Source organism: Bos grunniens, chromosome 21, assembly GCF_055505025.1.
Source record: "Bos grunniens cultivar Pamir isolate PY7600 chromosome 21, Bosgru_T2T1.0, whole genome shotgun sequence".
NCBI lineage: Eukaryota > Metazoa > Chordata > Mammalia > Artiodactyla > Bovidae > Bos > Bos grunniens.
Window position 1 is genome coordinate 70,540,375 of NC_141185.1, and position 20,729 is coordinate 70,561,103.

A 20,729-nucleotide genomic window follows, 5' to 3' on the forward strand; every position below is an offset into this window, starting at 1 on the left:
GTGGTGAGGACTATCTGACTCATGTGGACGTAGAGATGGAAGATCTGTATTGAAGATGACACAGATGCCCTGACAGTCCTGGATTTCTTACTGTAGAACACTTACTGTCAGAAAAACAAAATTCCCTGTAAGACAGTGTATATTAACATCTTTTTAGACCATCTTTATTTTATAAAAATAATATAGCATCATGAATTATTGTTTTGCAATGTTTATATTTCTTAGTAATTACAAAAATCAGCAAGAGATATAAAGAATGTAGAGAACATGTGGTGTAGACAGGTCTGGTTTTACTTGTTGCACCAAACTTCTTGAGTGGCAGGCAGAAAGGTTTAGCTCAATTAGAAAGTGACCTGGGGAAGAAGCTGATCCCGAGGGTAAGAATAATTCGTATTTAAAGAGCCCTAATTGTTATGAAGATAGAAGATATTTTAGAGGGCAGTTAAACCTGGTATCAAATTCTTGGTATCATGAATTACCTAACTGCCAAAAAAAAAACAAAAACAATATATATATATATATATATATATATATATATATATAAACCTTTTACAGTTTCTATCAGCTTTTAACTCAAAAACTCAATTAATAAAGGTAAGCATTATATTTAACTTGAATCTAAACAGGTGAGCATGCCTCATTTTGGTCCAGTGTTGAATTTAGTTTTAAATGTACCTGTTTATATGTAACATCAGGCAAAAAACACTCATTTCAGAAAATTTAGGAAGGAAACTTTTGTTGTTATTGTTGTTTAATTTCAAAACTCTGATTCAGATAGCCTTTTTACTTTTCTGACCCACATCATTATATTATCAAATAAAAAATTACAAAAGTACTTTATAATATTGTGGGCCAGTATACCAAAGTTTACCAACTTCTGCATCACTATCATAATAATTTAAATGCCAACTTTTATTAAGTGATGCTATGTGTTAAGTATGTATTTAAGAAGTTTGCATGTATTAAATCTTGTGATATCTCATTAAAATTAATTGTATATAACTAAGGAATAAGATAGTAAATGAACTTTATTAAAAGGATTTTTCACCCTGTTTACATCAAATCCTGTTTGTTAAAAATAACTTTTATGGTAACTGAATCTGACAATATGAAAGAGATTTTGGTATGCTTTAATTTTAATCTTTAGAAGCTTCAAATAGGAATTCAGTTCCATTCAGTTCAGTTGGTCAGTTGTAACCGACGCTTTGTGACCCCATGGACTGCAGCACACAAGGAATTAGACTTCCGGAGTCACCAGTTTTAGACTTCTATTTCCTATCTTCAATTTGATTTTACAAACTTGCTTTCAATAGCACCATGTACATTTTAATGATAGATAATGTACATGCTTATTATAATCCTCACATAGTGGAAAGACCAGAAAAGCAAACATGAGTTATTTGGATAAAAACAAAAGTGGCTACATAACCTGAACAATTTAGTGGCTCTTCTTTCTGAGTGTAGTAGTCATGCTATCTAAAGGTTTCCAGAAGTTGGAAACCAGCAGCGACATTGGAAGATTTGAGAAGAAAAATTTTGATGAGATTGAGTTTATAAACTAAGTGTAACTTGGATAGGATTTGAATAGCTTTAACATTTCTTACTTTAAATATGATTTTACATTGATAATTCCGCTTAAGATTCATAAAATCTTGCTCCATTTGACAAAGAAGAGCAAAGTTAAGAATAAAAATATATTTCAGTAAATTAAGAACACTGTATTTTTTATTGCAAGTTCTGTTTTTTGACTTATTCTGGCTACTTTTTGAACCTGAGTTTCCATATGACTTTCAAATGTACTACCCTGTGTGAAAAAATGAAAGTGTTAGTAGCTCAGGGATGTCTGACTCTTTGTGACCCCATAGACTGTAACCCACCAGGCTCCTCTGTTCATGGAATTGTCCAGGCAAGAATACTGGAGTGGGTAGCTATTCCCTTCTCCAGGGGATCTTCTTGACCTAGGGATATTCAAATGTACTATCCTACTTGAACAGAAAGGAATAATTTAGACAGAAGTCCAAAAAATGAGAGAAGACCTTATATAAAAAGAAGATACAATAAAAGAAAAAAAAAAAAAACTGACAGTAGTTTCTGAAGGCAGAGGTTAACTCATCAAATGTAGGGCATGACGCATAATGGACTGAAAAGACTGATGGCTCATTCAACAAGCAATTTTAATCAGTATCCAAGTATTACACTCTAAATAGGTGAATAAACATGGATAAAGGTGTCAGGATAAGGTAATGAAAAAAATAGGCACTGTTTCATAGTCTTATACACATAAAATCATATCTTAATAACGTCATCTATCAGACCCCTGTTTCTGATCATTTTAAAGACTCAGTCAAAGCATTTTTATATTTTTTAAAATCACATTTTCATTGGGAGAATTCTATAATAATAAGTTTAAATACCTTCTGATCCTTAATATATATTATATGTAAAATATAAATATATATAAGCAGCCTGAAATATTGTAGCTGGTATAGTAGATTCATGTTCAGCTTTCCTTTTCCTAGGGAAAAGGAATTCCCCAGGGTGCTCAAGTGTTGGATGGACTGTTCCTTCTGCCCTATATGTGTGTCTACACTTTCGTAGCTGAAATGTTGACCCTCGTCCTCACTTAAAACTGTTAGAATATGGATATAGGCATGTCTCTTCTTTGCAGTGGCTTCATCTCTGTGAACTTTCAAATTAGTTAGCACATAACCATGGAAGTTATGTTTGATATACTGAAAACAATGATGTAATTTGCAACTGCTACAAGAATGGGTGAAAAGAGTATAATTTCTAGACACACACACCCTCTGCACTTGAACTGTACTGGTCTAAAAAGACTGATGATTCTTTCAACAAGCAATTTTAATCAGTATCCAAGTACTACAGTCTACACTGAATTAAATAAGTAAATAAAACAAGAGGGTATAGGAGGTTGTTCTGAATTTTGGGTAGAAAGCCTCGCTTACATCTTGGGGTCTATTGTAGAGAAACAATCAAGTTGACTCATTTTAATTTATTCAATAAATTAAGAAATTGCTTTTGTGAGAAAATATACTATATACTCCATAGAAAGATGTATAGACTATCACAAGAAGCTTAAAATCTAGCTATAGCAAAGGACAAGTACTTAATGAAGATGGACAACCTCAGCTCAACATATTCACATTCACATAAACAACATACACACACAAAAAAACCACAAGAATAAATGAATTAAATGGGACCAGCAGAACAACAGCAATTATCAAAGATGTGAGTAATTTAGGAAGATCGCGGAGATAATTGTGGCTGATATTTCTTACATGCAGTAAGTATGTGAGGGGTGAGCATTCTAGTTAGAACTCCTAGCTGAAACCTAAGTGCCAGATGTACCTACTTCTTACCTCTTGGGTGTTCCTGGACAGAAAGATCAGCTTAATGACTCTTTTGTCCAAGTTGGAAAATCTGAATAAAAATTATGACTACTGGGACTTTCCTGGTGGTCCAGTGGTTAAGACTCCCTGATTCCACTGCAAGGGTCCAGATTTGATCCCTAGCCTGGGAAATAGGATCCCACATGCCTTGTGGCCAAACTAAAATAAATAAATGAATAAAAACAAAAATTATATATTTAAAAAATGACTGTTGCTTTTATAGACATTACATTGAAATACACACTTTTAAAAAATAAATAGTATCCCATAATACCCAATGGTCAGCTCACTGATTAGGTTTTATAGTAAAAGGGCTAAATATGCATAACATCAAAGACAAACATGATTTGGAAATACCACTGGAAGATCATCATTTTAAAATTAACTGTCTTTATCCCCAAAACAATTTTAAGTGGCTTACAAAATATTTACAGGAACAATAAAATTTTTGAATTGATAATAATGGAAAACAGAATAGAGAGGTGAAAATAGCCCCCAATCCCTCCCAGCATCAGAATCTTTTCCAATGAGTCAACTCTTGGCATGAGGTGGCCAAAGTACTGGAGTTTCAGCCTCAGCATCAGTCCTTCCAATGAACACCCAGGACTAGTCTCCTTTAGGATGGACTGTTTGGATCTACTTGCAGTCCAAGGGACTCGCAAGAGTCTTCTTCAACACCACAGTTCAAAAGCATCAATTCTTCGGTGCTCAGCTTTCTTTACAGTCCAACTCTCACATCCATACATGACCACTGGAAAAACCATAGCCTTGACTAGGCAATAGCAATGAAATTACTGACTTCATTCCATCAGCAAGTGTCAAGTCTTCTGCAGCCAGATTTAGCTAATATATTCTGTTCAGTGCCTATTTCAACTGCCTTTCAGAGGAAGTTTGCTATCACCTCTAAAGGGACACAAGATACTTTACTTGACTACTTATAGGGTAGCTCAGCCACCTCATACAATTTTTTCAAGATATTAACTGCATTCAACTCCTTCTGGAAATATGGATATGACACTGTGTATAAAGGGATTCAGGCTTCCCCAGTGGCTCAGCAGTAAAGAGTCTGCCTGCTGAGCTGCAGGAGATGCAGTTTCAGTCCCTGGGTCAGGAAGATCCCCTGGGGGAGAGTATGGCAATCCACTCCAGTGTTCTTTCCTAGAGAGTCCCATAGACAGAGGAGTCTGGTGAGCTGCAGTCCAGAGGGTCACAAAGAGTCGGACATGACTGAAGCAACCTATGACTATGCACATAAAGGGACTTATTTGGCAGATTCATTTAGGACCATGAGAGGAGGTCATCTGGAGAAGGTGACATTTGGTTGACTGGCACACTGGACCTGCATGCACCTCACCCTCTCCCTTGTCTTTAGAATGTGCATTCTGTCCATCATTCCTTCAATGAGAGATATTTCCAAAGACCACACAAGCAGTCTTGAGAGAGCAACTTGCTGTTGAGACCATCTGGACAGTATACATGCTTGAAGCTGGTCAAGACCTCTATATAAATATTTGAAATTCTGACTGGTGGGTATTGAGATCTAGTTGTCTCACAGCCTCCCATGAAAAGCCCTATATGTGAGACTATAAGAAATAGTTTGATGCTTATTCTAGAACATGAGTTCAACTTTAATTCAATTGTATTTTACTGACCTGCCTTAAAGTTAATTCAACTTATTGGGATATCAGGGCTTCCCCAGTGGTTCAATGATAAAGAATCCACCTACAGTGCAGGAGACCCAGGTTTGATCCCTGGGTCAGCAAGATCCCCTGGAGGAGGAAATGGCAACCCACTCCGGTATTCTTGCCTAGAGAATTCCATGGAAAGGGAAGCTTGGTGGGTTACAGTCCATGGGGTTGCAAAGAGTCAGACATGACTTAGAGACTAAACAACAACAAGAATATCTGGGTGTTGATACCAAGGATGAGAAGAATCAGGACTTTTTGTTTGATGATGGGTTACTGGAACCTGAGAGTCACAGTTTCCTGCACAGAGAGGAGTGTTATCAACTTATCAGGGAATGAGAGAATTTCTTAAAAGAAAATTTAAATTTCTGGAAAAAAAAAAACCATATATATACAGTGAGAAACAGAGTACTAACATAATTGGAAATCTCAATTACACAAAAATCTTTAAGAACACTGAAAGTTTATTTTTCAGGACTGACTCAGAGGCATAGTGACTAGATTAGATAGTTGTCTCTGGTGCCATCTATTGTCTGAAAGATGTAAGAATTCTAGGATCTACAGTACATGGGAAACACTTTTTTTTTTTTTTTTTTGAGTTTCATCCTTTTCTTTTTCTTTTTTTTTTTTTAATTTTATTTTATTTTTAAACTTTACATAATTGTATTAGTTTTGCCAAATATCAAAATGAATCCGCCACAGGTATACATGTGTTCCCCATCCTGACCTTTTAAAGTTCATTCCTCTCAAGCAGTGCCAATGTGAAAGAGCATTTGCTAGGAAAGTCTGCTTTCTTAAGGCTGGTTCATGGTGAGCATTTAAGTATTTGAGTGGAAGTAGCGTATATTTTCTTGATGACCTCCTTTACCACATTAGTTGCCAAGTTCCAAACCAAAGATCCTTAATACAAACCCTTTTTACCTTGTCACTTTTCATCCAATTCTTTGCTTTTAAAAATTCAATGTATCAATAAATCCATTCAGTAAGTTTCTAATTTAGATGTATTTTTCAATTCTATTTTATTTTCTAAGGTTTCCAATCATTTGCAGAATGCCTCCCAACTTTTGTCATTTTCAATTTTTTTTTTTGACAATTTTCTTTAGGATGTTTTTAGAATTATTTTTAAATTCTTACTTGCCAACTCCAATTTTGGTTCAATGTGTATTTGCTTTTGGAATTTTCCCTCTTGTATGGGCATAAAATCTTTCCTGTTATCATGCTTAGTAATTTGTTTATTACATGCCATACAGACTACAAAGATGTTCTACAGGATTTCTCAAATCAATGAAGCTTCAGTTATTTTTCTGATGCAATTAAGAGTGATAAGCTCCATTCAATAGAAAACTGATTCTTTTGGTTTTGGCAACATGCACTGTATCTCCAGTTCACCCCTCATACTAGTACTAGGTACTCACATAAATACTTGAGCTTTCTCAGTCTCTTCAGCACAAAAATATAGAATTGTCTATTCTTGTGTTTCAGAGGTTTTTGACATATCTTTAACCCCCCACTCCAAGCAATTTAAAATTTGGCAAATGCTGTGAAGGGAAAACAGCTCTGTGTTTGTAGCCATGCAAATTTCCCAGTTTGTGTACTCTGCTGCTGCTGCTGCTAATTCACTTCAGTCGTGTCCGACTCTGTGCGACCCCATGGACAGCAGCCCACCAGGCTCCCTCCGTCCCTGGGATTCTCCAGGCAAGAACACTGGAGTGGGTTGCATTTCCTTCTCCAATGCATGAAAGTGAAAAGTGAAAGTGATGTCGCTCAGTTGTGTCTGACTCTTAGCGTCCCCATGGACTTCAGCCTACCAGGCTCCTCCATCCATGGGATTTTCCAGGCAAGATTTCTGGAGTGGGGTGCCATCGCCTTCTCCAAGGGTACTCTAGTACTGTGTAATCACCAAAAGTTCTGAAAGTTTTTCTGAGAGCAGCTGAAATATTGTTTTAGTGAAACCGTCATACAAAACGCACATAAGAACAATCAAGTTGATGATGAAAAACTGTATTTAGTAACTGGGATGGTTTTGCCTCCCTTTGATGCTCTCAGGCATATGACTCTTATTTAAAAGTCCTTCTGGGACTTTCCTGGTGGTCCAATGGTTAAGAGTCCACCTGCCACTACAGAGGACATGGGTTCAATCCCTGGTCCAGGAAGATAACCACAAGCCACATTCCATCTAAGCTGTGCACCACAACTGCTGAACCTATGATATTAGAGCCCATGGTCTAGAGCCTATGGTCTGCAACAGAAAGTAGCCCTACTCTCTGCAACTAGAGAAAGCCCATGCACAGCAAGGAAGATCCTGCACAGCCAAAAATAGATAGATAGGTAGATAGATAATTTTTTTTAAATAAAGTCCTTTCGTCTCCTCAGAAGGCACCTACAGTAACAGGTTCTATAGCACCCTCCATGGGTCTCACCCTTCAGTGCAACAAAAAATATTACATTTCAGTGCTGAGGGCATCAAGTAACATTTTTAGGAACTTCCATGTGGTTTTTGAAATACTTTAAATGAGAGCTACATTTTAAAATATATCAACTATTTAAAAGAACCTCTACAGTATTAGAGTGTAGGACTCTAGTGGGATTTCAAGTGTCAGAAAAAAAACAACCACAATATTACTGAGAGTAAAAATTGCCTCTTCAAACTAACACTAACAGAATTGCTATTATAATTATGAAGCTGTTTCAAAATAATAATTCACAATAACCTACTAATTATTCCCTAGGAATCTCTTGGAAATGAACATGTTTGGAACCTTCAGTTATTGGGTCCCTAATGACTTGAGAATGTATATAAAAGTCCTTGGTTCTATTGGTGAAATTATTCATCTAGGTAATAGGAAAATGTCTCCTTCTTTGGTAAGTAGCTTCTGTGTTTACCAGATTGGCTTTATTGATGCAAAAATAGACTTTTATGGATCTGAGACCTCTGACATGTGTCACAATAGTTACAAAATCATATGTATTAGCATATTACCCACAAATAAATTTACCCGTGTCATTCTTCTATAGCTTCTACAGGGATCTGAGACACTTACCTTGTTTAAATAATTTTTTTTGTTAACAGAAATAAACTGAAACATGATTGGCTAGCATGTAGCCAACTAAAACATGATAGTTTCAATTAATTTATTTTCTATTCTAACATTGTTTTGCTATACATTTATGAAAAATTTAGCAAATCACGTCAGTTTGATTGAATCTTTTTGGTCATTCCCAATCAAAGCAAGAATCCAAGATTCACTCTCATCTCTGACTTTTCCCCTCCCTCATGCTTCTCTTCTCACTCACGTTTGTCTACATGGATGGTGGTGGTGGTGGTAGAGGTGATTTAGTTACTAAGTCGTGTTCAACTCTTCATGGACTGTGGCCCCACCCAGCTCCTCTGTCCATTGGATTTCCCAGGTAAGAATACTAGAATGGGTTGCCATTTCTTTCACCAGGGAATCTTCCTGACCGGGGATCAAACTCAGGTCTCCTGCATTGTAGGTAGATTCTTTAAGGGCTGAGCCACCAGGGAAATCCTTCTTAGTCTATTGGAAGGGATGCTCTCTGTGAATCCCCAAGAGTAATGGACTGTGTTTTCAGGAAATAACTGAGTCATTCTGCACTGTCTTCAGCAAGTCTGCACCACAGCCTGTCTCACGGAGGCTGCACTGTTAATTCTCTAACCACCTTCATGGTTGTCCTCATGAACTTTGACTTCACACATATCTGAATTTGAATTATACCTGTCAACTACTTATAGAGTGACTCAGAACATTAAGCTTCAATGTCCCAATGCAACATACAGAATCAATAATGAGAATCTAGCTTACACAGCCAATCTGTCTTGAAGTTTTGGAGGCAGGAGCCTGGGCTCCAATCCTATTTTCATCACATCTTAGCTCTCCAGCTCTCTGTGCTTTAGCTCCCTCAACTGTAAGAGAAAGACGACAGTAACAGCAACTGCTGTGAAACTTTGTGAGTGTACTTTTGTGTGACAAGTAAATAAATTATATGTAAAGTGTTTAGAATATTGCATTTCACATCACAATCATTATATAAATGATAACTATTATTTAAAAAATCTGGTGACATAGTTCTAATTATTAGCTAGGGATAAGTGAGAGCAGTGGGGTTGTTTCTTTTGTTGTTTAGTCGTTAAGCCATGTCCGACTCTTTGTGACCCCATGGACTGAAGCCCATCAGGCTTCTCTGTCCATGAGATTCTCCAGGCAAGGATACTGGAGTGGGTTCCCATTTCCTTCTCTTGAAGGTCTTCCCAGATCAGGGATTGAACCCACATCTCCTGCTTTGACAAATGGATTCTTTACTGCTGAGTAGATAGCAGTGGAGTAATTGAAACTAATCTTCACTCTTTACCTATTATGTGCCAGTCTATCTAAAGTGAGACAGCAAAAAAGTATAGATAGATAGTTTTCCTAATTTAACCTGACAGAGAAACCATGTGAAATACTGTTGTCATTATTATAGTAAAATTTTAAATATATATATATAATGTTATATGTAATAATATACATATAGTATATGTATTAAGTATAGCAGATTCTCTCTCTCTCTCTCTCTCTCTCTATATATATATATATGTATTATACACACACACACACACACACACAACTGTTCAGGGTCATACAGTCCAGGTGGCTAATATGAGATTCTAACCAAATGCTTATTAACTCTAAATTTAGGTCTTTCATTTCTTAACACTCTGATTACCTTGAAAACAGGCAAAATAAGAATAAATTAACTACTATTTTAACAAGGTACTGCATCTCATTCACACTCTTTGAGGTAATAACATAAGACAGCATCCTAACCCTTCTAATTCTCTTAGACTTTTCTGTGCCTATGGTATAGCATACTTTTAGTAATTAGATGATATTACAACAATGAAGTTCTTAGCCCTGTAGCTGTCTCAGTAATTTTATATAAGTGAGAGAATTACCCCAACCATTTGTTCTAGCCAACTGTGGCACTAGTAGCAAAGCTCATTGGAGGTTTCACTTGCTTGTTTTATAGATTTCAAAGTCATCTTTCAAGGTTACAATAAAAAGTCTTATATTTCAAAGTCATGTTCAAATTCTCCTTGCTTCCAGAAAATCTCTGAGATTACAGAAACAGAAATTGACAAAATTCTTAGACTCAATTATCCTGAATTATATTAGGATAAAAGTTAAACACAGCTATTTGTGTTTGTTCACATATATAATTAGTGAGGAGGCTATATAGAGTGATTTTTAAAGATGAGAAGTTAACTTAATACTAATTTTTTGCCCACTTTACTCAGTCATCTAATATTTATGCTGTGCTTACTAGAAGCCAAGAATGATAAAGAATGCCAAAGAGAAAAGCAGTTAATCACTTTAATCTCCTTGACTTAGTATCTTGATAGGATTTAAGGAATTGCCTTAAACTCCTCCCTGTCTAAAACATGCTCTCAGCTGATGTTTACTGACATTTGCTTTCATTTCACTAATATTATTTTTGCTTTTATTATTTTTTTAATAGCTGAAGTATATCTCATTGCATCAGTCTAATTACAGTCAAGAGTGCAACACACTACTATCTATTAAATACTGGACAGAAGGAGTACATTGTTCTAGAATTATCATTGCAAGATGTACTCAAGTTAACATACTTTTAATAACAGATATATTTTTCCTTTTATCATCATTTCGTTTATTACTTCATTATTCATCCAATCCTCTGTACTAGCTAGAGGTCTATACTTGAGAATTAAAAAAGGTAAGAAATAAGAGATGTTATCTGCACATGTCTGTCCAGTGGAAGAACTAGCTATTAATCAAACAAACAAAATAAAACTATCAACCATGAGATAAAGATACTAAATTCTGAAATATGTTTCTCATAACTTATATTTGGAAGGAGATATAAATGGCAACCCACTCCAGTATTCTTGCCTGGAGAATCCCATGGACAGAGGAGCCTGGCAGGCTACAGTTCACAGGGTCACAAAGAGTCAGACACGACTTCACTTTCACTTTCACTTTCACTTTGGTCTGGGACTCTTGACTTGATTGCTTGTTTTTTTGTTGAAACAATAAAATAACCTTATAACTATATCTATTCTTTTTCTCTTTCTATCAACATAGCATCTTAGGATGTTAGAATTCTCATAAGAAGAAAACAGCACAGAATATGGACTTTTTAGATGGAACCTGTACCTTGGTAACAGAATTTATTGTTAGGGTTTCCAACTCATCCTGAACTGCAGATTGTCCTGTTTCTCCTGTTTCCGACTTTGTACTCTATGATTTTAATGGGGAGCATTGGATTGATGATGTTAATCAGGGTTGATCCGCACCTTCAAACGGATCAATGGATCAAACGGATCAAAAATACCCCCACATATTTTTTCCTTAGTAACCTATCCTTTGTAGACCTTTGCTATTCTTCAGTCATCGTTAACAATATGCTTGTCAACCTCCTCTCTCAGAACAAGTCAATTTCCTATCACAGCTGTGCCCTGCAGTTCTATTTCTTCTGTACTTTCGCAGATACCAAATCCTTTATCTTGGCTGCCATGGCGTATGACCACTATGTTGCCATCTGTAACCCTTTACTGTACACGGCTATGATGTCTCAGGGTATCTACATATGGTTGATCATCTTGTCATACTTCGGAGGCAATACGAGTTCCCTGGTGCACACATCCTTTGCATTTATTCTGAAATACTGCGATAAAAATGTCATTAGTCATTTTTTCTGTGACCTCCCTCCCTTGCTTAAGTTATTGTGCACAGACACGTCACTTAATGAGTGGCTTCTCTGCACGTACGGCAGCTCAGTGGAAATTATCTGTTTCATCGTCATCATCATCTCCTACTTTTACATTCTCCTCTCAGTTTTAAAGATCCGTTCTTTCAGCAGGAGGAAGAAGACCTTCTCTACCCGTGCTTCTCACCTGACATGTGGCCATCTACCAGGGAACTCTGCTCTTCATTTACTCATGACCCAGCTACCTGTATTCTCCCAACACTGATAAAATCATCTCAGTGTTCTACACCATCATCATCCCAGTGCTGAATCCCTTGATTTATAGTTTGAGAAACAAAGACGTGAAAGATGCTGCTGAAAGAGTCTTAAAACCAAAGCTAAATCCCTCCTGAGATATAAGGTTCCAGGATTCATCTAAATCCCTGATTACAAACTCCAGCTGTGTGTATGCTCAGTCATGTCCAGCTCTTTGTGACCACATGGACTATAGCCCACCAGGTGCTTTTGTCCTTGGAATTATCCAGACAAGAATACTGGAGTGGGTTGCCATTTCCTCCTCCAGGGAATCTTCCTCACCCAGGGATGGAACCTGTATCTCTTGCTTATCCTGCACTGACAGGCGGATTCTTTACCCCTGCAATGCCTGGGACAAACTGTAGCTAACAACCTGCAACAACCTTGCCAGCACATACACAATTTCTCACACAAGCATTTTATCAAACACTTGTTTTCACAGAGCCAAACACATTTAATAGCCCCCAGATAAAGGAAACATTTAAAAGTTTCAAAATTGCTGCAAACTAATAGTTGGATAACTTTCCAACTATTCAGTTCAGTCACTCAGTGGTGTCTGACTCTGCAACCCCATGGACTGCAGCACGCCAGGCTTCCCTATCCATCACCACCTCCCGGAGCTTGTTCAAACTCATGTCCATCGAGTTGATGATGCCATCCAACCATCTCATCCTCTGTTGTCTCCTTCTCCTCCTGCCTTCAGTCTTTCCAGCTATGGGGTCTTTTCCAATGAGTCAGTTCTTCATATCAGGTGACCAAAGTATTGGAGCTTTAGCTTTGGCATCAGTCCTTCCAATGAATATTCCTTTGTTATTGACTGGTTTGATCTTCTTACAGGCCAAGGGACTCTCAAGAGTCTTCTCCAACATGACGGTTCAAAAGCATCAATTCTTTGGTGCTCAGCCTTCTTTATGGTCCATCTTTCACATCCATACATGACTACTGGAAAAACTATAGCTTTAACTTGACAGATCTTTGTTGCTAAAGTAATGTCTCTGCTTTTTAATATGCTGTCTGGGTTTGTCATACCTGTTTTCCCATGGAGCAAGCATCTTTTAATTTCATGGCTGCAGTTATCATCTGCAGTGATTTTGGAGCCCAAGAAAATAAAGTCTGTCAATTCCAACCATTAGGAGCTGGGAGTTAATGCTAGAACAGATTGTAATAGGTTTTCTTAAAAGATATAGTAAGAACCTCAGAGATTGTGTCTGTGTGTGTTTTCATGTGTAGAATATCTCATTAACAAGATTGCATTTACAAAATTACTGGATTAGGGAGGAAGCCATATTCCTTTGGTTTCTGTGCTATCTCTTGTACCCAACTAGTCAATTGCACTTTGGTCAAGTTACTTATTTTTTCTGTCTCAATTGTCTGACCTGTAAAATGAGGAGAGTATAGTACGTACATCAATGACTGTTGCATGTTTGACTAAATGCTGACAATCATGCCTGAATCATTTTAAACACTTGATAGATCTTAAATACATATATTTCTTTAATCATTTAAAATATACAAAGTGCAACAAGATGGTGTGAGGCAGGGGTGCTAGGAAAGCAATCAAAACAATATCAAATACCTTTTCTTAAATGCTGTCCAATAACAAGTCAAGAACCTTCTATACCCAATCTAATCCAAATTAATTTGAAAACTTTTTCTAAGTGGCATCTTGTAGACTAAAGGTTAATTGCAAGCAGAGTATTTGTTTTCCTCCCTATCTTTTATTTTTATGTGTGGAAGTATTACTGAAAGTATGGAACATCCTTTTCTGGTACCTCAGAAACACAATGAGCTACTGAGCATATAACCTGTGTCTTCAATGGCCGGTCAACTGACGTGACATTCAGAAGTGCCACAGAGAACAGTCACTTGAAGTCTAGACATAAAAGGACATGTATGATTTCAAAATACGTTTCTATAACTTATATTTTTGCTGTTTGTTATTATTTTCATTATTATTATTTATTATATCATTATTTAATTGCCATTTATATATCTGTTGGTGAGGTATCTGTTCAAATCATGTCCCTATTTTTAATTGGGTTGTGTTTTTATTATTTATAAACATTTTTGTAAGTCTAGCTACAAATTCTTTGTTGCAAAAATGTTTTACAAATATTTTCTTCATTTCATCTATAAATCTAACATCTATATTACATAATAATACATAGCGTTATGTAATAATACAAAACATTAAAAATGATTTCATAAAATTATGTAACAGGAATAATTAATAATCAACAAAACATTTTTCCCCTCTGCTTATATTCTATTCATACTGCTTCAGTTTTTACTTGCTATATAAACACTGTCTTAAAATGGCACAGGTTAAATAACTGGGCTGAATTATGTTATTCTTCATGTTGACCATGGTCAGATTGTATCGATCCATATAGGATCCCACAGACAGAGGAGCCTGGTGGGCTACAGTCCAGGGGGTCTCAAAACAACAACAACCAAGTATAAACATTAGTTTGAAGGTTCTTGTTGTTTTATTTCAAAAGTAGTTATTTCAAAAGTATCTTACAAATAACAACCTGTGAAAAATTGAACTTCATGTGAACAATATATCATATTCTTTAGGTCTAAAAAATATACACGTCATTCATATTCCAATTTTCACATATTATCCAAGACACACACACATACAAATACGTGACACACATATAAATGCATGAAAACACAATGGAGATGAGTCTATATATTTCAGAAACAATTGAAAGTGAAAGTCACTCAGTCATGTCTGACTCTTTGTGACTCCATGAACTATATAGTCCATGGAATTCTCCAGGCTAGAATACTGGAGTGGGTAGCTATCTCCTTCTCCAAGAGCTCGTTCCCAACCCAGGGATCAAACCCAGGTCTTCCTCATTGCAGACAGATTCTTTACCGGCTGAGCTATGAGGGAAGCCTACAGCATTTATTATCACTCATCTCATTTCCATTTTATAAAGAAAAAGTCTTTTTTATATTTCACTGGAGTGGGTAGCTGTTCTTTTCTCCAGGGGATCTTCCCAACCCAGGAATTGAAGCCAGGTCTCCCACATTGCAGGTAGATTCTCTACCATCTGAGCCACCAGGGAAGTGCAAAAATATTGGAGTGGGTAGCCTACCCATTCTCCAGGGATCTTTCTGGCACAGGAATCGAACCAGGGTCTCCTGTATTGCAGGCTGATTCTTTACCAGCTGAGCTACAGGGAGGCTCAAGAGATAAAAATATATGTGTTAAATAAGTTTGTAGAAATGTTTCCCTTCAGTGAGTAAAGAGACTCTTTCTTTGGCACCAGATTATTCCCACAAAAAGGTAATTAATATTATGACAAAACAAAAATACACATCTAGAGAACTGCTCATTAATACTTGTTTAATGTCTCACCAAATACTGAACATAACACAAACCCAAACCAGAAACATAATTATTGTATTATGATCAATCCATGGTATGCTCATTATTTCTGGAACTGATACAGATACTCTTAAAACAATCATGGTTTTGAGAAATATTAGAATTGTTATCTTGGTTTGTATCCACATGAATATTCACAGAAAATGCTTAGTCCTGAAGCTTACAGCCAGGTATCTCTAACATTAGAGTCTCACCCACATTATTTTGAAGAGGAGAAGACAGGTAAATTCATCAAATGTATTCTCTGAAGTAAAGAAAGGAAGGCTCAGAGACAAGCTTGTAGAAAGTAACATGCCTCACAAATTACATTTAGATTAGGTTCAGTTTCCCAATGTTCTATACCAGGTACTTGTTTTATTGAGTAAAAACAGTTATGCCTTTTTCAAGAGTGGGTGCATGAATGTATAATTTTCTGAATATGAAGACAATTGCAGATAGAATTGTGTTCTATCTTATGATATACTGCAGATGTGCAGAAGTGTTACACATCCATGAGTCCTTTTCTTGATCATTTTATGAAAGCTTAGACAAGAACAAAGAAAAATGGGTGGAGGGAATTGCTCCTCCATGACTGGGTTCATTTTCTTGGGAATTACTGATAACACCGAGCACAAAGTGACCATACTTACCATGGTTCTAATTGTTTATCTCATTGTCTATTTGGCAAATCTTGGGATGATATTCCTGATTAGGACCCCCAGCTGGACCCCCAGCTGCACACATCCATGTACTTTTTCCCCAGTCACCTCTCCTTCTGTGTCCTCTGCTATTCCACTGCAATTCACCCCAAGATGACCATGGACCTATTTGCCAAGAGCAAATCAATCCCCTTCTATGGCTGTGTTCTGCAATTCTTGGTCTTCTGTATCTTTGCAGATTCTGAGTGTCTCCTGCTGGCACTAATGGCCTATGATCAGTACAAGGCCATCAGCAGCCCCTTGCTCTATGTGGTCAGCGTGTCCAGCCGGATGTGCCCCCTGCTCGTGGCTGGGGTTTATCTGGTGGGAATGGCACATACTCTGATACACACAACATTAGCATTTCGCTTATGTTTCTGTGGGTCAGATGAGATTAACCATTTCTTCTGTGATTTACCTCCACTTTTCCTCCTCTCCCGCTCTGATATACAGGTAAATGAATTCAGGTAAATAGCGTTATTCACTATTTTTGGTTTTATTGAACTGAGTACCATTTCAGGAGTCCTTTTCTCTTATTATATCATCCTATCAATCTTGAAGATCCACTCTTCTGAGGGGAAGTTCAAAGCTTTCTCCGTCTGCACCTCTCATTTAAATGTTGTGACAATTTTCTAGGGAACTGTACTTTTCTTGTATTTCAGGCCAAATACTTCCTACTCTCCACATCAAGACAAAATGACCTAATTGCTCTACATCCTTATGATTCCCATGTTAAATCCTCTGTTATATAGCCTACAGAACAAAGATGTGAAACAGGCCCTGAAAAACTGGAAAATAAAAGGTGGTTTTAAAGGGTGTACTATAAATATATAGACACACATACATATGTCTGTTGTTTTTGTAAAATTATATTCATGATCCAAGGGAAATGAAATTGTTTCAAATACTTTAAAGGAGTGAATAACTATTTTTAATAAAGTGTAATCTTTAAAAATACTACCATTCCAAAACACAGCTTTCATTGTGTATAACAACTAATATATAGCACTTCCTTTTTGCCAAATACTTCCAGAATTTTGCAATTTTGTCGAATATTATGATTAATTCTTTCATTCAAATATTATTTCAATTACCCTAAGATTTATTGTATATTTACTGAGAGAACTTTGAGCATTTAGGTCCTTTATATTCTATGATACACACTGCATTTTCTATATTAATAACTATAAGCTAGAGCTAATAGCAAGCATTAATTAACTACATAGTCAGGTAATTCCTAAGAAGCCTCAAAATCACTCTGAAATAAAAATTGAGGACTATAAATCCAGCAGAGGCAAGACTATCAAAAGAGAAAAGGCAGTCTCTTCAATAAGTGGTGCTTGGAAAATTGTGTAGCCAGTGTAAATGAATGAAATTAGAATATTCTCTAACACTGTACACAAAAATAAGTGCAAAATGGATTAAAGACATAAATATAAGATGAGGTATTACAAAACTCTTAGAGGAAAACATAGGCATAACAGTCTTTGACATTCATTACAGCAATATTTTTTTTTGTATCCACCTCCTAAGGCAACAGAAATAAAAACAAAAATAAACCAATGGACTTATTTAAACTAAAACAACAACAAAAACTTCTGCACAGCAAAGGATACCATAAACACAATGAAAGGACAACCCATAGAATGGGAGACAATATTTGTAAACAATGTGAGCAACTAGGGATTAATTTCAAAATTTACAAACAGCTAATGCAGCTCAGTATATAAAACAAACAATCCAAACAAAAACATGCACAGAAGATCTGAATAGACATTTCTCCAAACAAAACATACAGATGGTCAAGAGGCACATGAAAAGATTATCAACATGTGAATCATTAAAGAAACGCAAATTAAAACCACAAAGAGATATTATCTCACACTGGTTGAAATGGCCATAATCAAAAAGCCTACAAACAGTAAATGCTGGGGAGGGTGCCACTTCATTTCAGTTCAGTCACTCAGTCGTGTCCAACTCTTTGTGACCCCATGGACTGCAGCACGCCTGGCCTCCATGTCCATCACCAACTCCCGGAGCTTACTCAAACTCATGTCCATTGCCATGAGATGCCATCCAACCATCTCATCCTCTGTCATCCCCTTCTCCTGCCTTCAATCTTTCCCAGCATGAGGGTCTTTTCAAATGAGTCAGCTCTTCACATCAGGTGGCCAAAGTATTGGAGTTTCAGCCTCAACATCAGTCCTTCCAATGAATATTCAGGACTGATCTCCTTTAGAATGGACTGGTTGGATCTCCTTGCAGTCCAAGGGACTCTCAAGAGTCTTCTCCAACACCACAGTTCAAAAGCCTCAATTCTTCGGTGCCCAGCTTTCTTTCTAGTCCAACTCTCACATGCATACATGACTACTGGTAAAACCATAGCCTTGACTAGACGGACCTTTGTTGGCAGAGTAATGTCTCTGCTTTTTAATATGTTGTCTAGGTTGGTCATTGCGGAGAAGGCAATGGCACCCCACTCCAGTACTCTTGCCTGGAAAATCCCATGGACGGAGGAGCCTGGTGGGCTGCAGTCCATGGGGTCGCGAAGAGTCGGACACGACTGAGCAACTTCACTTTCACTTTCACTTTCCTGCATTGGAGAAGGAAATGGCAACCCACTCCAGTGTTCTTGCCTGGAGAGTCCCAGGGATGGGAGAGACTGGTAGGATGCCGTGTATGGGGTCGCACAGAGTCGGACACGACTGAAGCAACTTAGCAGCAGCAGCAGCAGGTTGGTCATAAGTTTTCTTCCAAGGAGTAAGGGTCTTTTAATTTCATGGCTGCAGTCACCATCTGCAGTGTTTTGAAGCCTAAAAAAATAAAGTCAGCCACTGTTTCCACTGTTTTTCCATCTATTTGCCATGAAGTGATGGGATCAGATGCCATAATCTTTGTTTCCTGAATGTTGATCTTTAAGCCAACTTTTTCACTCTCCTCTTTCACTTTCACCAAGAGGCTTTTTAGTTCTTCTTCACTTTCTGTCATAAAGGTGGTGTCATCTGCATATCTGAGGTTATATTATTTTTCCTGGCAATCGTGATTCCAGCCTGTGCTTCATCCATCCCAGCATTTCGCATGATGTACTCTGCATATACATTAAATAAGCAGAGTGACAATAAACAGCCTTGACATACTCCTTTTCCTATTTGGAACCAGTCTGTTGTTCCATGTCCAGTTGCTTCATGACCTGCATACAGATTTGTCAAGAGGCAGGTCAGGAGAGGGTATGGAGAATAGAAGAACCTCCTACACTGTTGTGGGAATGTAAATTGGTACAGCCACTATGGAGAACAGTATGAAGATCCCTTAAAAACTTAAAAATGGAGCTAGCACATGATCCAACCATCCCCATCCAGGGCATATATTCAGAGAAAACTCTAGTTTGAAAGGATATGTGTACCCCAATGTTCATTACAGTGCTGTTTACAATAGCCAAGACATAGAAGTAACCTAAATGTCTGTTAACAGATGAATGGATAAAGACAATTCAGAACATATTTATAATGGAGGATTTGTTGCTATTCAGTCATTTAGTCATGTCCAACCCTTTGTGAGCCCATGGACTGCAGCATGCCAGGCCTCCCTGTCCTTCATTATCTCCCAGAGCTTGCTCAAACTCATGTCCATTGGGTCGCCATCCAACCATCTCATCCTCTGTCATCCCCTTCTCATTCTGCATTCAACCTTTCCCAGCATCAGGGTCTTTTCTAAAGAGTCAGTTCTTTGCATCGGGTGGCCAAAGTATTGGAGTTTCAGCTCCAGCATCAGTCCTTCCAATGAATATTCAGGACTGATTTCTTTTAGGATGGATTGCTTTGCTCTTATTGCAGTCCAAGGGACTTCATACCCAAAGTTTGCTCTAAGATCTTTATATCTGGTATGATTGGGCTACTTCCAAAGATACCAGAACTATGATTCATTGGAAAATGAGTGTCCAATGATTATGATTGTCATTGCAAAAGACCCTGATGCTGGGAATGATTGAAAGCCAGAGGAGGAGGGGATGACAGAGAATGAGATGGTTGGATGGCATCACCAAGTCAGTTCAGTTCAGTTCAGATGCTTAGTCATGTCTGACTCTTTGCAACCTCATGGACTGCAGGATGCCAGGCTTCCCTGCCCATCACCAACTCCCAGAGCTTACTCAAACTCATGTCCATCGAGTATATGACAACATCTGGTCCCATCACTTCATGGCAAATAGATGGGAAATCAATGGAAACAGTCACAGACTTTATTTTCTTGGGCACCAAAGTGACTGACTCCATGGACATGAGTTTGAGCAAGCTCCTGGAGTTGGTGATGGACAGGGAAGCCTGGCATGCTGCAGTCCATGGGGTAGCATCGAGTCAGACACGATTGAGTGACTGAACTGACTCACTGAAAGAGTTCCGTTGCTGTCTAGAAGGGAGAATTTGGGAGGATGTAATATGAGTGAGTCTTCTGTCTCATAGAATGAATGTGGATAGTAGCAAACAAATAACTTTTTTAAGAAAAATTATGAACTCAG

At 37.4% G+C, this 20,729-nt stretch overlaps 1 protein-coding gene and 2 pseudogenes across 5 annotated transcripts in view; all 3 read left to right on the forward strand.

The window, feature by feature from the left end:
- Nucleotides 1-8,370, forward strand: part of LOC147349969 (coiled-coil domain-containing protein 3-like) — an 83,224-nt gene extending 74,854 nt beyond the window's left edge. For all 5 annotated transcript variants that reach the window (XR_015150625.1, XM_086365436.1, XM_086365438.1 and 2 more), the window contains one exon: nucleotides 7,828-8,370. The gene's annotated coding sequence lies outside the window, so the exon portion shown is untranslated. The remainder of the gene's footprint in view (nucleotides 1-7,827) is intronic.
- A 2,893-nt stretch (nucleotides 8,371-11,263) lies between these two features.
- Nucleotides 11,264-12,234, forward strand: LOC147349970 (olfactory receptor 5I1-like; annotated as a pseudogene).
- A 2,277-nt stretch (nucleotides 12,235-14,511) lies between these two features.
- On the forward strand, nucleotides 14,512-17,028 carry LOC147349971 (olfactory receptor 5W2-like; annotated as a pseudogene).
- Nucleotides 17,029-20,729: the final 3,701 nt, after the last annotated feature.